This window comes from Stegodyphus dumicola, chromosome 10, assembly GCF_044657685.1.
Source record: "Stegodyphus dumicola isolate Sdum_Otavi_A_Nest chromosome 10, ASM4465768v1".
Lineage (NCBI taxonomy): Eukaryota > Metazoa > Arthropoda > Arachnida > Araneae > Eresidae > Stegodyphus > Stegodyphus dumicola.
This window is the reverse complement of record NC_140777.1, coordinates 28,463,994-28,482,692: the sequence shown is the minus strand read 5'-3', so window position 1 is coordinate 28,482,692 and position 18,699 is coordinate 28,463,994. Positions and strand designations below refer to the sequence as shown.

The 18,699-nt window shown below is 34.0% G+C and overlaps 1 protein-coding gene across 17 annotated transcripts in view; it reads left to right on the top strand.

Moving 5' to 3' along the window:
• Alg13 (Alg13 UDP-N-acetylglucosaminyltransferase subunit) overlaps window positions 1–18,699 on the top strand; it is a 36,301-nt gene that overhangs the window by 4,421 nt on the left and 13,181 nt on the right. For 10 of the 17 annotated variants that reach the window (XM_035364897.2, XM_085824832.1, XM_035364883.2 and 7 more), the window contains exon 2: window positions 8,359–8,455. The exons of 4 other annotated variants lie outside the window; for them this stretch is intronic. The gene's annotated coding sequence lies outside the window, so the exon portion shown is untranslated. Of the gene's footprint in view, window positions 1–1,817; window positions 2,001–8,358; window positions 8,456–18,699 lie in introns of all 17 variants that reach the window. 3 more of the 17 variants (XM_085824833.1, XM_035364909.2, XM_035364888.2) reach the window with 1 other exon arrangement.

Below are 18,699 nucleotides of genomic sequence, written 5' to 3'. Positions count from 1 at the left end.
ATTCCAAAATCTGTTTATCAATTTCACGCTGCTCTGCGTGTGTGGGGGGCGGGGAACATCGCAGCGCGGGATGAAATGGAAGTTGATCTGTCAGCACTATCCTTATCTTCAGGGCAGATGTTTTTATTTTATTTGACTTATAATTCCTTACTAAATGTAGTATTTCATCTGGATGTACTCCGTCTTTGATATGATTTAAATCAAATTCCTCGTCATTATAATTCGCTTCTGATAGCGAAGAAAGTGACACAGAGGTCACTTTCTTCGAAAACGAAAAAATTTCGATTGACAAATTAGTCAGTATTCTCGACACAGCAATTATAGGACTTGAACGGCGGAACTTTGTAACAGAACAAGAAATTATGTCTGTGTATAGAATTAAAGAGAAAGTATTATCACATAAAAAACGAAGCAACTTAAAACAACTTACATTGAATGAAATGTTTAATAAAATAAACAAATAAATATTAAGCTTTTTTTTTTTTTTTTTGTAAATTTTAATACCCTTTAGATCATAATTGTTCTTTATTTCATAAATTATGGTTTCATATTTTTAATTTTATAATTTCTGCATGCCATCTTACCAGATTTAAACTGATGATCTATAATCCGGAATCGCCGAAGTCCCGACGAGTTGTGATTAACGACTTTTGACCGTAGAATGGTAAAGAAAAGTCAAGCTAATAATAAAAAATCAAGCTAATATTTTTTAAGTATTTTACCACTTTTAGAAAGTTTTTCTAACTGAAAATAATTTGAATGTAAAAGAAAAATCAGCATTAAATATAATTGTTTTTCATTGACAAATAATTTCAAAATATATTTTCCCAAGGATTATGGAAAAGAAAGTTGGATTAGAAATCTATTTTGTTCAAATGTATCTGAAATTTAATCTTGTAAAGAAAAAGAACAATTGAAAGAAATTTCCTGTGATCGAACTCTAACTGAAAATTTTAAAAATAATACACATGTTAACTTTTGGCTGAACTGGAAAAAAGAATTTAAAGATATTCCAAATAAAGCTATTAAATTTTTATTGCCTTTTTGCGCAACTTTTTTGTGTGAACAAGGATTTTGTACCACGTTATATTTGAAAAATAAATACCAAACTAAGTTAAAAGTGGATCCTAGTTTACAATTAAAACTAAGTGAAATAAGACCAGAAATAAAGAAACTGATCTGTCTTAAATGCCCAAATTTCACACCAAGTTTTAGAATTAAAGTATTCTAACTTAAATTTTGATAATTAAAATGGTAAGCAGTTTTTGATCTAATGAGTTTTTATGTGTGCATTTTAGTACAAAGAGCCAGTAGGTTGTGCAAATGGCAATATATAGTTCTATTGAAAAATTGAAAAATAATCATTGTAAAATGTAGTGGTGGTTCTAAAGTTTTTCAATTTTTGTTTAGATGGTATGCTGTAGTTAAAATGTTAAGATCTGCTGAAATGGGTAGATATTAAAGGCTCCTTGCTTGCTGTAAGTAGAAGTCAGTGTGATAAGCATTAATGCAGCATAGCTTTAATTTCTAAGGCATAGATTATTACATAACTGGAAAAAAGCTCGTAAGCCTTTTTTTGATTAAACAAAAGAGAAAACTGTATTTTCTTTCATCTCGTCTTCCTAGGATTGTTAGAGGATATTTCATTTACTATCCAACTGTTTATATATTCCAGCAAAACAGAGCAACAATTCATTTTTGAGAACATGTATGGAACTATAAGGATTTTACCTTTCTGTTTGGATTTGGTGAGGTGGCCCCATGTCTAAACTCTTATAACAGCTTGATTTGTTGTGGCTTGACTTTTTTTTTAATAGGAACATCACATCTTAAAAATCTCATCTGTGAACCTTTCCTTGAATCTGATATGGAACTCATCACCAGAATTTTTGTCGATGTTGCAGCTATGTGTTTGATGTGTCTGAGAGAATCCGTCAATTCTTATATCATTGTTGTATGTTGGTGATTGTTCTTTCAAGAAATTACCATTCATAATTTCAGTAAGTTGTTTTTTCCATCTTATTCTTTTGTTTGCGTCTCACTTGCTTAATTTTACCATCTAGTGCTATCTTGTGGATTTATATTTCATTTTTGGCCATGCATTCTATAAGTTAAAAAAAGTATTGTTTTGGTGTGTTCATGCGATTCAAAGGCCATTTCTACTTACTATTTCGAGGAGCTATAGAATAACTTCCAATGCTGCTCTGTATGCGCTTACAAAAGTCCCTCTTTCGTTACAATGGAAAAAATTCTTTAGTTCTCCAACTAAAGAAAGACTCCACATAAAGGACATCCAATTCAAGCCGGGCCCACCAGCGACTGAGCAGTTAAGTCGCCGAACACTGGTAGTTCAGTCCGAGGGTCGAATCCCGCGAACGGGCAGGCTGCATGGACGTTTTCGTGGTTTTCCCCATGTGTAACATGTATACAAGACAGTTTCCCTTACAAAGTCCTCCACGAAGGCATCCGTCCTCTTAGGCAGATAGCCCTCGAGGCTTTGCCGTAATCACACACACACCAATTCAAGCCGTGAACTATGAGCAACCGGAACACCCATACAAAATTCATCCCATTATCAAACCAAGTATTCATCCTAGATTCAACCACATTGGCAACTCCGAAGAAATATTCAGTATGTAAATATTTACAAATGGCTCTAAAAATGAAGAAGAAGTTGGATGTGCCATAGTAATACATGAGATGCACCAACAGCCAATATTTCTCAAATATCATCTAAGTAGCAATAACACTGTTTTTTAAGCAGAAGCACTGGCTATCAAAAAAGCAATAACCTATAGCATTAGTAACAACTTGCATACAGTTAGAATCGAAATAAATACCTTAGCAAGCATACATGCAATTGGAAACAAGGCACACAAATCTCCTATTATCAGACAATTAATTAACTCTTCATTAAGAAACCCCAATACAAAAGTTATTATTGAGTGGCTGAAAGCACATGCAGGAACCTTAGGGAATGAGGAAACGCACAATTATGCAAAAGAAGCAGCGGTACTTACGTATTATCGCAACCAGGTTGACGCTATTTGTAAGTTTGAGTAAAAAAGTATGAATAGAAAGAAAATGTACATTTATTAATTACAGATAATTTTAATACAGTTTTTTATATTATTTTGTTTTAAAATATAAAATATCAATTAAACCCTTCCGGTTTCGAATTTGAATAAGATGCAGAATTATTTTTTCGGCGGAAATCTTTTGGCTATTGCTTTTAGCACTGATTGAAAACCGTATTCGCAATAACCATGTACACGTCGACTTATTTTTACTTAAAAAAACATTCCAGAATTGCACAAAAATGGCATTGCGCATACTCTTGACTTTATCCACGTACACTGCTATTTTCTCATAAATTACAAAAATTTGCACGAAAATGCAGGAAAATTTTGTGAATCTCCACATGCTCTTTTTAGAAAACTACGTATAACATGTAGGGTTGTCGTAAGTAGGGTCGCCAAATTTCACAATTTATGCGAATTTTGGCGTGGTTGCGTTAATACGTAAGTACCAAAGCAACAAGCAAATCAAAACTCTATTCCAACTACGATCCTATTCCCTAAAACCCAAATTAAAAAATCACTAAATGAGATAATGATTAAAAGATGGGAAAACTGATGGCAAAACACACAAGGCAGAAGAGCCTTTAGATTTATCCCAAGCATCAAAGAGAATAACAATAGCATTGATGCTTACATAAATTGATATATTACCAGAGTTGCCAACTCTCCCGATTTAGGCAGGAGATTCCTGATTTTCGACCGCTCTCCCGCCAACCCAATTTACAATATACTTCTCCCGACTTTTTCATATTCTTAAAATTTCTCACGATTTTTATGGAACTTGGCTTAATGCTTTGTTATATGAACAAAAAAAAGTGATTTTGGACGTCTGAACGCAATTGAATTTTCTCTAGATTATATCTAAAACAAACCCTTGCGAATTAGATAACATCTGCTTTGTGAGTGAGAGCATGTACGTATCCAGAAACGTTGTTCTCCAATGGGCATTGTGCTCCACTGCATGTCATCTGGCATATATTAGCCAATGAGGACAAAGCAAGCTGTTATTTGCATGTTCTTTAGTTATTTCGGTCATTTTGTCCTGAGTTGTGTGAGTACACGTGCCTTTGAGAAATAGTTTTAGAAATTATCATCTTTTATTATGTCTGCAAGAAAGGTGAGATGCTCGTGTACATTTCAAAAATCGTACACAGTTGACTTTTCTTCCATTATTTCCTCAGGAAATGTAATAAATTTGCAATGTGTACCGCCTGTTGTTGCGATTTTTCGATTTCGCGTGGTGGAAGAGCGGATGTTCTCAAACATGTGCATACACTAAAACACAAAGACAACATGAATTGTTTTGAAAAAAGCAAAAAATTAAATTTTTCTTCGGAAACAATTTACTAAAAAGTTATTAATGCAGAATGTCTGTTCTCTGCCTTTTTACTGGACCACAACCTGCCACTGAATGCATCGGATCACGCTGCAACTTTATTTAGAAAAATGTTTCCCGATAGTGAAATCGCTAAGAAATACTCAAGTGCAAGAACCAAAACAGGTGCAATTGTTAAAGAAATGGATTTGAAAAATAAATCTTCAGTTATTGATTGCATTAAAACAGCTCCATTCTGTCTCTCTACGGATGGAAGCAATAATACCGATTCAAAACTGTATCCAATTGTTGTTTCTTCATTTTTTAATCCAGAGTCTTCAGAAATGAGTGCACTTTACTTTCTGTCCCCACTTTAGAAGGACATTCGACAGTCTTTAATATAGCACAGCTAATTATTAAAACTTTAAAAGAAAATGCAGTCCCTCTGGATAACTGCTTAGCATTTGGTGCCGATAATGCACCAGTATTGGCAGGCTTGGAAGACTGGTGTTGCAGGCATCTTGAGAAAAGAAAATTCAGATTTGCAGATTATGAGGTGAACCTGTCACCTCTTAAATTTAGCAGCTGAAAAAGGGGCAGCTTCTTTACCAGTAAATGTGGATGAACACATTGTTGATATTTATTATTATCTTGAAAGGAGTTCTAAAAGGAAGGAAAATTTGAAACAGTTCCAACAGCTGCATAACAGCAGTTTACAGTTAGAAAACTTGGATGAAGTTATAAAATCAGCTAGGATTGACACCCAGTGGAGTTTAATTGGAAAACCGAAAGATGCTGATGGAATTTTAAAAAATAGTGAACTGTCTAGAATTATGTTGGCCATCTTGACAGTTTCCCATAGTAATGCAGAGTGTGAGAGGATTTTCAGTGTTGTTGGGAAAACGAGGATTAAATTTAAATCTAATATTAGTGATGACACGTTAGAAAAACTTTTATTAGCGAAAGCAGGCCTACCTGGCAATTGCTATGAACAAAATTATGAAGTTTCTTTCTTAAAGAAAGCAAAATCTGCTACTGTTTATAACATTTGTACGAAAACTGACTAAAGTGTTTTTTTTTTCCCCTTAAACGATGCAAGTAATAAAAATGTTTTTTTATGTATAAGGTATTTTTGTTTTGCTTGCATTTAAGAATTAATTACTATTTATAGTTAATTCATTATTAAAAACTATATTTTCATGATTTAAAAAGTCTTTTTAACATTGTGAAAAATCTCCCAATTTCTTAAAAAAATCTCCTGATTTTTGAGTGTCGTAGGTTGGCAAGTATGTATTACTGAATATGGCCTCTTCCCCACATATTCTATATGAAAAAAATATCTCTGAAAGTGACACACGTGTATGTGGAAATAGGGGTGATCCAGAGCACTAAATTTTTTATTATTTACAATTATTTAACAGATTTTTGTTATTTACAATTATTTTATTATTTAACAGAGAAACTACATCTTAAAAAACCGACACAGAACTTGAATCCGTTTTAAAGATATGCAACAGCAAATAAACACATTCGAATAAAAATACAAAAAATAATCATGTTCCTAGGAGCAAAAGGACAAGAATTATGTGCCCCCCCCCCCATGTAACATAATCCCTCTCAGTTTCTTTGAGAACTAATTACACGATAACCAGCGAAAGGTGCGATAGCGCAAATTGTGCACAGAACTTTGTATATAATAATTGAGCACTTCTACAATTATAAAATAAATTAAAAATTCAAATTAATATAACTGTACTGCAGCATGTATATTCATAACGGTGATATGTTAAATTAATTAATATTTTTTAACTTTTATAATATGGACTTTTGCTAACTATGTGATTACAACAAAAAGTATGCAAATACAAACTCTATGTAAAAAGATTTCCTTACAAGAAATGTAAGCATCAGTGAACTGACTGAAAGGACTGTAGAACTTCAACCCACAAAATACTGAATCAAACAAATATGTGAAAACAATCGTAATTCAAGTGATTTAACAATATGTAACAAATTTGTAACTACCATGTAAAATCTGTTGTATCACTATGTAGAAGTAATATATATGTAACACCGTGCATAATGTAAATTTTCATAGATATAAATGTACGAACGAAGCACTCGGGACAGGCAGGCGAACCCCTAATGCACTGCTGGCAGTGGTAGTGCCCACAGTGTAGCGCGAGCCAGATTTTTTCTGTGTCAAACTAGGCTATTCGGGAAAGTTAGTAGGAAGGGACAACACCTGAATCACCTGTTGGTAAATATTTGATGTCCTCCTCTACTCGTACTGTACTTGTTGAAGTTTGTCTTATCTTTTCTGAGACATTCTAGATCTAAAATAAATCTTGAAATTTATTATTTATATGAAAATTTTTATGCAGGAAGAGTGATACCTCGGTCTACATTTGCCTTGAAATAAGTCCAGTTTGATATGCTACCTATTTGGATAAGAAAAGTTTTATTTTGTATACAATATTTGTTTAGAATGCAACTCAAGTTTGATGAATCACGACCTTTGTTCACTTCATTCAAGACAGTGCTGTGACTGTGCATGAGCATAAGTATACCTGTTGCTGCTCTTCAGTAAACAATCTCCACTACAACTCTGAATTTTCACAATTTTATATTTTTCATGTAATTTTTTTGTACATTCATTAATAATGAATTTTAAGAAAATTAATGGGAAGAGTCAAACAGTGAAGGAAACTTATGATCTCCAGAGGTGAAAAAGAAAATTGTTGAAAAGAATGAAGATGGCATGTGTATCCAGGACTTGGCTGTTGCCATACCATTTGCTAAGAATGATGGTATGTATGATTTGATAAACAAGGATTCTGTTAAGGCCACTGAAATGAAAGGGATGAAATCAGTTAACCAAACAAAGATCAGAGACATTAGAGCACACTAAAAAATTGCTTTTGATGTAGGTAAAAAATATATACTGAGTATTTGATTTATGTACAGTATATATGTTAAACAATGCAATTGTATTTCAGTATTAAATAGTGTTATTACTTGTATAATAGTAACTTTTTTTATAAGAATGGATTGTTTATTTTCTCTTAATTTCTTACTGTAAAGTTCATTTTGCATTAGGCCAGTCTGGTATAAGTCCAAGGGTAATGGAACAGATTAATGATGCATACCAGGGATGGCCAACCCATGGCATGGCGGAGATTTAACTGTGGCACGCGAAGACTTCATGAATTTGAAGATTTGAAAAAATATTAATATCGTCTGTATCAACTCCGTGGATAGAGGCTCACATAAACACATTAGAATAAATATAATAATTGAGTTTCTCTGCAAGATGTTAATTGTTACCCAACTGAAATCCAAATCAAATGTATTGACCCTACAGCAGCATAGTACACTGAAAATCAAATGTTATAAAGAACTTATTTCAACTGCAAATGATCCAAATTATATTGAATTTTGGAATTTGTACCAACAAGCAATTTTCCAAAACTTACACGATTTGGCTGTCAGATATTGTTGTGGGTTTTGACCAACATATTTTTGTGAAAATATGTTTTCTTTTATGAACAAAATAAAATAAAAATACCGTTCAAGATTAACTGAAATGCACATAAAACACCTAATTTTGTTAGGTAAAAAACCTTGGTAAAAAAAAAACTACATATCCAAAAACTGCATTAATTGGTACTGACCTTTTTAATATATAAAATTAAATGTTTCAAATTATTCATTTTTGCTCTGTAACATGACCTAACTGACTGAAGCTTTAAAAATGTTTATTAACAATAAAACCGTAGATTGTATGTTTGTTTTATTATATTATTTTTTAAATGTCCACTACTCAGACTTACATAAAAAAATGTGCTATCTGGGAAAATCCCATAATCAGCCTATAAATAACATTTTTTTCACCTTTTCATATTTTTTCAGTTTGTTAGAAAAGTTGGAAGTGGCACACGTAACTTTCTTTTTTTTTTTCAGATAGTGGCACACTTCCCAAAAAAGCTGGCCACCCCTGATGTATACCAAGGTGCTACTTTATTGGGGTGGAGGGTGGAATCTATATATCTTACTTAGGGTATTGTGGCTTTTGAGTTTTTTCTATAACCTAATCTAGCTATTGGTTTATAACTCATCATTCAAAAATACTGCATTAATTATTTTTAAATTTGAATTAATTTATAAAACTTTAAAAATCTGTCTTGCTATCAGTTTGCAGTTTTTTCATTTTTGCTTTTATATAATTTAAGTAAATTGCACTAAATTCATCAAATATTATATTCAGGGGTTTTCATATGATAGTGTATTCTGCATTATCTGGGTGAATGTTGGGGAAGCATGCCCGGATAATTGAAAAATCCAAAAATTCTAATCTATTAATTTTCATGCTTATTGTATGTGTTTATTTCTTTAAAAAGTTGATAAATTTGTTTTTTAGGATGTTTAAATATTTTTCGAAATGCACTGTGTGTTTTTTAAGTGCTATATTTTCATTGTATTTGAATCCTCTTTGGTCAGTGGAGTTCAATAGAATTTCAGCAGAAGTTGTCAATGTTGTATTGAATTTGGTCATCCTCAATGCTAAATCTGTTATCTCCTCAATATTATTTGGGCACCTGTAATACAAGATATTAGAAATTATTGTAAATATTGTGAAGTGTGTCAGTTTAATAAGAGAAGCAAACAAAAGGAATTTGACTAGAAGAGAAACACGCTAATGTGACAATCAAAATCGTAAAAAACAACCTTATATTTAGCGTAGGTATAATGAAACACTCAATCGATTTCGAGGGCAGCTAAAGGTCCCTCCTCATCAGGAGAAAGAAATACATAGAAAGAAGAAAATAGGAATCACAGAAACACGTGGTGCTTATCAGCATTGCACGTGGTTATAACTAGATTTTTAATCAGAGTTACACTGGCCGCCTACTTTTACTGAGCCAGGCTGTCTGATCAAGCATAAAGAAATATTAGCGAAGTTAAAATAGGGAGCGAGGGGCAAATGCACATTACGCTCAAAATCTGAACTTCAAATAATGGAAAGCAACCACTGAACGGATTTTTATACCCTCTGGTAGTACCAAGTGCGAGGAGGTAACGCCATCTATCGGCAAAAATAATTGAATTAAGACAGTAGAATTTTAAAGGCATTAGGAAGGACTGGATTGGACTTCAAATCATTAACTAAACTTTCTAAATCTTTGTGATTGTGAAAAGCCTCAAGAAAATCCAATTTGCATATGGAAGAAGCCTTTTGGATGATTTTTGCAAACCCAAAATCAAAATTATGGTTAAAAGTCCAGCTATGATACGCTATTGAAGACTTGTTAATTTCCCCTTTTTTGACATAAGATTCATGTTCCTTGATACGAAACTTCAACGCTCTTTTTGTTTGGCCAATATATCTTAAACCACACTGACATGATATACTATAAATTCCCCAAGAATTCAAGACAGAAACGCAATCTTTTAGAATCGAAGGGTGAATTTTATTAATAGGGGAGAAACCGACTTGAAAATTGAATTTCTGGAGAATCCGTGCAATTTTATAGCTAACAGAAGGATAAAATGGAAGCACGACAAGGTCATTGATATTATTTCTAACAGTGGAATGTCTTCTTTGATGGGAATCTGAAAATTTTTTGATGGCTTTATCAATAATCACGGGAGAAAATCCACGGTCAATCGCAACTGCTCTCAAATAATTAAGTTCATTGGTAAGCAAAGATTCAGAGGAACAAACTTTTAGCGCGCGGAAAACATAATAGTAAAAAGAAGCCATTTTTTGCTTAACAGGGTGGCATGACTTGGCATGGGGTGGTAAACAAACTGCAAAGGGTTTACGGTACACAGTGGTGCTAAAATCGGTTTCATTGCGGATTATAAGAATATCGAGGAAGGGGAGGGAATTGTTGGATTCAATTTCAAGAGTGAATTGGATGGCTAGATCAATTGAATTCATAATAGATAGAATCTCGGATAAATCCTCTTTATAACCGTCAAAAAGTGCGAAAGTGTCGTCAACATACCGAATCCAAAGACGAAAAGATAATTTATCAAATAATTTCATCTCAAAATAGTGCATATAAATGTCAGCAAGTACAGGACTGAGAGGATTACCCATAGCCAATCCTTCAACTTGACGAAAATATGCATTTTGGAAAACAAAGTGGGTTTGACTTAGAGAAACTTTAGTAAGCGAAACCAACTCATTAATTTCAGTATGTGTGAAGTGAAATTCCCAAAGCCTAGTTTCAAGACAATTTAGTGCTCCTTCGACCGGAACATTAGTAAACAATGATTTGACATCAAATGAAACCATAATGGAACGAAGTGGGGAAATATTTTTAAGTTTATCAATGACTTCAACAGAATTTTTTACAGTGTGAATATTGTTATCAAGTAGAGGAGAAAATCTGGAAACTAAATATTTGGCCAAAGGATATGAAGCAGTACCTATGTTGGAAACAATTGGTCGAAAAGGAATACCGGTTTTGTGGACTTTTGGAAGAGCATAAAGTCTAGCGCAATTAGTAATAGGCGGAATAAGTGATTTCTTCAACTGAGTTGGCAGAATGTGGGAAGATTTAATAGCACTTTTTACTTTCATGAGGTCCGAAGTTGAAGGATCTTTAGGGATCGAGCAGTATGGGCCTTCATTTATCAATTTAGAGACTCCAGTAATATATGTGTGTTTGTCCATAACAACGATCTGTCCGCCCTTATCAGCTTTAGAGATAATGATATTAGTATCAGAATGAATTTCACGTAAGATCTCATTTTCCTTTTTGCTAAGATTAGAACCCAAAGATTTATTGTTAAAATTAACGTTATGAGTAATTAGGTGGCGGATTGTATCCTTCTGCGTTTCCGAAATTTTGAAGAATTTAAAGGCTTTCTCTATAGGGGCGATGATTTGAGGAATTGAAGGTTTAGATGTCTTTGAAAAGTCATCCAAAATTTTGATTTTGATCCAAAATTTGGATGCAAAAATCATCCAAAAGGCTTCTTCCATAGGCAAATTGGATTTTCTTGAGGCTTTTCACATTCACAAAGATTTAGAAAGTTTAGTTAATGATTTGAAGTCCAATCCAGTCCTTCCTAATGCCTTTAAAATTCTACTGTCTTAATTCAATTATTTTTGCCGATAGATGGCGTTACCTCCTCGCACTTGGTACTACCAGAGGGTATAAAAATCCGTTCAGTGGTTGCTTTCCATTATTTGAAGTTCAGATTTTGAGCGTAATGTGCATTTGCCCCTCGCTCCCTATTTTAACTTCGCTAATATTTCTTTATGCTTGATCAGACAGCCTGGCTCAGTAAAAGTAGGCGGCCAGTGTAACTCTGATTAAAAATCTAGTTATAACCACGTGCAGTGCTGATAAGCACCACGTGTTTCTGTGATTCCTATTTTCTTCTTTCTATGTATTTCTTTCTCCTGATGAGGAGGGACCTTTAGCTGCCCTCGAAATCGATTGAGTGTTTCATTATACCTACGCTAAATATAAGGTTGTTTTTTACGATTTTGAAAAGGAATTTGGTTTAATGCAAGCACTACATCTGTAAGTGAACCTTTTGAACTGTTATCTATTGATATTTTCGGCGGTTTAAATTATTATAATTCTACTAAAAAGTATATTCATATTATTACAGATCATGCTGCTTGCTATATATGGACATTTGCTTCTGGACATTTGCTTCTAAAAGTTTAATTACTGATACTTACATCAATTGATTAAGACAAAATTTTCAGATTCAGATCCCAAAGAAAATTTTAAGCGATACAAATGCTGTTTTTACTTCTTCAAAATTTAAACATCTTTCAGTCATTAGGAAGTAGTTACATTGACTCGCTTGTAGAAGCCCTGCCCATTTTTCATCAAAGTTTACTTTGTATTGTATTTTATTAGTTTTCTGTTTATTAGTTTCTGAAGTACATTTTACATTGCTTTACAATAAGAAAATTTGGCTTGTTTTATGATTAAATAATTCATTTTAATAGCATTTCATGAATACGTAACAAATATTTTGTTTTTATGTTGAATACAACAATTTTTTGTAAAAGTCATTCAAGATATGGAAGTATACATTATGATATTCAACAGAGATTTCTGAGTATTATAAAAACTTATATTTTGAGAGAGAACGAAGTTATAGACTTTTGCAAATTTGACTGTACGTTTAGTTAAAATAGTATTTTTTAAAGTATTTCCAAAGAATATTTTTATGCATAGTTTTTTTATACTTATGGTATGAGAGAGTTCATAAATAAAATAATGTGGTATGGTGAAAACTAAACACCATGCCCTTGGAGAAAAAAAAAATTTTTTTTTTCTTATTGAAGAACCACATTTTGTATACAGTGTATAAAATTTATTGCCATTTGTTAGTGCTTTAAGGGTGGAATATGTAAGATATAAAATATGAAAGAAATTACTATAATTTAGCAATAGTCCTTTTAATTTTGGCTACATCCCATTTCTGGAGCATAAACTGCGTTACGTGAAAACTAGTTCGCATTACGTCGTCTTAAATCCTGGAATGTGTTTAGCTGTTGCCCAGTTACTGTTCAGAATTTAAACAAAGAATTCATTTCTATAAATATGCATTGCTGAAATGCGCAGTCTGTTCGCATGAGTTCAGCCAACCGTTATGAAGTCAGATCCTCATCATCTTCCTCTTGTGACGGGTCTTTCTGGACCTCTGATTCTTCTTCTGCAGACTGCGTCAGCTCTGCAAAATCTTCATCCTTCAGAGGCTGAGAGTGGCTATCAATGAGTTCATTGAACTCCTGTTGAGTTACATAATCAAAGCTATCACCCCCCCCCCGACTAACTGTGCCAGTTTCACTGACCTGTTGACAGCATCATGATAAATTTCATTGGATGAAAAGGCTTTTTAATCATGTACACATTTTGGCCACAGTTTTTTCCAACATGCAATTAGAGTTTCTTTTTTCATGTTTTAAAGTGCCTTGTGTATGACTATCAGGAACGATGCAATTGTGAAATTTCGCAAGTATATTTTTAACTGGAAGTCCTCTTCTCCATCTATGGTATCAACTAATTGCGGAAGACAGGGCCCTTTGTAAAGGGCCTTCAATGCACGAATCACCTCCTGACCCATTGCCTGGAGGAGTGATGTGATGTTGGGAGGGAGAAACTCGATCTGAACTCCTTAATGACACAAATCCACAGAGTAATCACCAGCATTATCCATAAGCAGCAAAACGTAAAATTCCATTCCTTTTTTATGGAGGTATTCTTCCACTTGACGAAGCACTGATGAAACCAGTTGTATGTCCTTCGTAGTTCAGGCTTTGGAATTATGCATCTAGAAGACAGTTAAAGTGCTTTTAATTTGTTCTTGAGAGCCCTGAGATTTGCGGATTTATAAATGAGACTAGGTTTCATCATCGAGCCAGCAGCATTGCCACAAATAAAAAGTGTCACTCTGTCCTTTTGTGTTTTGAATTATAGTGCGAGAAGGAATGGCTCGGCAAATGTTCCTAGAAGACATGACTCCACTTCACTAAAACACAACTTTATTAGCACATCTATTCATTAGCACAACTATTCATTAAAACAGAAAACTTCTACACAAATATTTGAACATCCTTGCACTCGAGCAATGTGAGCGAGTTTGCTGGTGGCACTGGCGGTTGTTACGAAAACAACATGACATAATCTGGCGGCGCGCTGTCGAACATAAGACTGCCTCAGAGTATCCCCCCAGTGACACAGTCACGATACAAAAGAGGTTGTTTGCAAAATTCCAATTGAAGATATACACATTCGAAACAATGTTATACTATAAAATTTACATACAAAAACAAGAAATACAATATATATGAATGGTAATATGCAAGTAATAATGCACTTAAATTCTGATTGAAAATATATAACAATACAATGCTTATCATAATCAAATAAAAATAATGAAAAGTTTATAAGAATTTTAAGCAACTCCCAAACGTATGCAAAAGAAATTTATCAAGTATTTATATACTAAAACTTTTGCAGCAGACCAGAAGAGAAAAAAATTCAATTATATTACACTGATCAATTTTTGGAAAATGAACACGTCGTCCACTGCGAGTAATTACTTGTTTTGGAGCAATGGTTAAGTCTGCACAGACTTTTTCATGTGGAATCTGAGGAATTACAGCAGTATCTGTACGTTCCGACAACATATACGCTGGTTCTAAGTGATCCATTGAAACTGTAATCTTTTTGTTATTTACCTCAATAATAAAATTTTTGTCTATTCGTTTAATAACGGCGTGAGGTCCGGTGTAAGGTGGAGTTAGAGGACGTTTAATAGAGTCGATACGCAGAAATACATAAGAACGGGTTTGAAGTGCCGGGTGTACATAAATTGATGGTTGAACATGTTTAGGGGTTGGAATCGGTTTAACTGAATGCACGACTGATCGAAGCTGTGAAACATAAGATTCAGAAGGAGGTAAGAAATTAGTAGATTCAGCATATCTGAGGGTAATAAGTGTGGTACCGTAAACAAGTTCGATACAAGTAGCATTTATATCTTCTTAATGGCAGATCTGATACCCAACAGAGCTATAGGCAGAATTTCAGTTCATTTTAGATTGTTATGAGCCATTATAGAACTTTTGAGTTGCCTATGAAATTTCAATCAGCCCACTGGACTGAGGATGATAAGCAGTAGTTCTAATGCGATGTGTAACCCTGATCTTAATTGATACAGGGACACCAAATCTAGCCTACCAGTTATGCACTAACACTTTACAAGTGTTAGTGTAAAGTATTAAAAAGACTGACATGTCGGCAGTACGTATAACTTCTGGCCATCTGGTAAAGCGTTCAATAATTGTTGCGCAATAACGGTTACCTTCAGACGGTGGAAGAGGTCTTAAGAAATCAATATGGATATGTGCAATTCTTGCATCAGGCAAAGAAAAGGTACCCAAAGGTGATTTTGAATGTCTATGAATTTTAGAACGTTGGCATTATAGACAAGATTGAACTGCAGTTTTAAAAATTTCTTCATATTAGGCCAAAAATATCGTTTATTTATTAGTTTTGTTGAAGCTGAAATACTGGCATGAAAAAGACAGTGAATCTGCTGAAAGATGTTGGAGCGAAACGATTCAGGAACGAAGGGATGAGGTGTATCTGTGCCCATACTGCAGTAAAGAGGCAGATCTTATAAAGGAAAACAATGTTTCTCTAGTTTAAAAACTGGTGAAGATTGAGATAGAGAATTTTGAATTTCGGAGTCCTGACTTTGTGCTTCGGATAACTTTTTATAATCAATATGTTGATTATCAGATAAAAGCATATATTAACGACTTTTGATTTGTATAGACAGTAAAAGCCCTGCCTTCAAGTATGTGCCGGAATTTCCTAATCGACAAATATATAGCCAATAGTTCTTGATCATAAGTTAACCATTTCCTTTTGACTTTTGCTGAGTTTAATGGATAGAAACGCAATGGCAGAGTCGAAGCTAGGGTTTTCAGCGCCCAGGGGCAACAGAAGATTTCGCGCCCCCTACTGCTTGCCAAGGATGGAAAACATTTAATTCTAAAACATCAATTTGGCGCCCCTTGGATTCTGCGCCCGGGGACAGTTTTGCCCCCCTCTAGCTACGCCCCTGCGCAGTGGGTTCCCAAACTGAATAATGCAATTCCATTAATCGCAACTTCCGATGCATTAGTACAAAGTTTCAAGGTAGCACCAGGAAAAGGGTGTTTGGGAAGAGTTGCTTCAGCAATTTCCTTCTTTGAATTGGCGAATGCTTTCTTAGCTTTGTCGTCCAATTCGAGAGGATATTCCTTTATTTTTCTTGGATGTAAAGGTTTCTTTTTATTAATGCAGCCTTCCAATAGCCTATTCATGGGAGCTAAAATGTGCGAAGCTCTTGGGACAAAACGCCTGTGAAAGTTAAAAATGCCGAGAAATTTCCTTAACTGAGTTAAGGATTTTGGTTTAGAAAAATTTGAATGGCCTCCACGCTGTCGGGTAAAGGTTTTAAACCCTGCTCAAATACGTGAAAAACCTAAAAACTCCAAAGATGTTAAATCAAAATTGTATTTAGATACATAAATTCTTAACCCATAATTAGTTAGTCTTTCAAAAACAGCCTTTAAGTATATCGAATGCTCAGTTTTATCCTTCGACGCAATCAATATATCGTCAACAAAAGCAAATATGCACTGGCAGCCCACTAGTTACTTCATCAATAAAGCATTGAAAGGTTGCAGCTGCGTTACATAGCCCAAATAGCATTCTCGTGCTCTCAAAAAGTTTTAAAGGAGTCGCAATAGCCGTTTTATGGATATCAACGGATTAATTGGAATTTGATAATAGGCTTTTACGAAGTCTATTCGAGAAAGTACCTTAGCTCCATGCAATTCTGCTCTAAAATCACAATTGTTGGGAATAGGATACTTATCTCTCACTGTCTGAGCTTTTAATCTCCGAAAATCTCCCACGGGTCTCCATTCGTTTGTGTCTTTCCTTGACACCATGTGAAGAGGAGAGGAGTAATTAGTTTTGGGTGCTCGCATGTAGCCTAAACTGTTCTCTCTCTTTTTTTTTTTTTTTTTTTTTTTTTTTTTTTTTTTGTTGTGATTTTATTCTTAGCAATTTTTAATCTATCTGGAGCTAATCTTCTAGGCTTACATGAACAGAGGAACCAATAATTTAAACTAACAACAGTTTCAATGAAATGCACAGTATTATGCTTAATAGTGTCATTAAGATCAGGAAGCTTTGACAGTGAAGGATAGTTAAACAGTAATTTATCATATATACTGTTTGCAATGATTGCTTTTATGGAATACAAATTTGTGTTAATGACACTGCAATTAATTTTTAAATGCATTTTTAAATCAGCAAGCTTTTTGTTCCTTAAATCAAGTAGTAAATCAAAATAATACAAAAAATCAGATCCAATAATATTCGTTGACATGTTATACACATAAAAAGCAAAATTAGAATTGCGACGAAGACCGATGTCAAGACTTAGGTTTTTGTTCTTAACCGGAATAGGAGTACTGTTGGCAGCAGAAAACATTATAATAGTAGTCGGATGCGCTTCATCTTTGGTTTCTGAGAGGAGACTGACATCTGAGCCAGTGTCGCACAAAAAGATTTTATTTCATTTTTTGTCTGTAAAAGGCGACGAGACTCAGAGAGTAAAGCGCAAGTCGCCATTACACTTTCCATGGAACATATTTGAAGGAACACGATTTTTGGCTTTCTCATTAAATTTGCGATGATACCGGCATTAGGAACATTTTGACACAGTTATAGCTGAAGGGCTTCGCTTTCTGTTATAGAGGTTTTTGGAAACATTGCGTAGAGACAATACCTCACAACGCAATTTGCAAACCTCATCCAGTAGGGAATCCAATTTAGAATTATTAGATACATTGACAGATACATATACAGAATGGGAAGAAGCCCGCCCACCAGACATTGCTGTCCTATGGCTATTGGAACTTCTTCCGTCAAACCACAAACGACGGCGGCCAGCGACCCGGCCGCGCCCGTCGGGCAAAGATATAAATTGCCCCGAGAAACCAAAGACTGGGACCGGGCAACAAAAGAAGTTAAAAAAAGGAAACTAAAACAAACGTAAAAGTACAAACTTGTATGGTCGCAAAACTAGTGAGGCGTGCATACACAAAGGAAAGAGAGAGAAACCAAGGAAAACCAAATCAAAAAAACGTTGTTAGTTTAAAAGACAAAAAAGTGAAGGAAAAGAGAGAAACCACCAATCAACACAAAACACACACTCTAAGAAACACCAGGAAGGGCCAAAAGCTAAAACGCGTATGAGGAATTCCCAACTGATCAGATTCGATTAAAAACCTACTCCAAGGTCAATCAGAGAAAGATCATTTCTGATTTAACCACTGAGACTGTAGTTCTCAGTGGTTCTTACTTATAAATTGTACAATTCAAAATCATGCATAAACATTTAAAGTAGATGCTAGAATTAATAATAGAATTCTTCAGAAATGATTTACATGTTCAAAGCACAAATTCAACATTGGTTACTTCTCCATGAGCTAAGATCTACAAGGAGTTACATATAATTTTCTCTATGGTGTTCAAATCTAAAACAGGTGTATGTGTAAAATAGACAAGAACAAAACTCTTTCGGGTTCAGAATAAAAATATATAACATAAAATAACAAACACAGCATATTAATCTCACAATATATTATTAATATATAAAAATTAAAATATATTCAAAACAGCACAAGTAAAATCCAATAAGCTAAAATATACAAATTAATAACATAAAATATCAAACTCTGAGAACATTCAG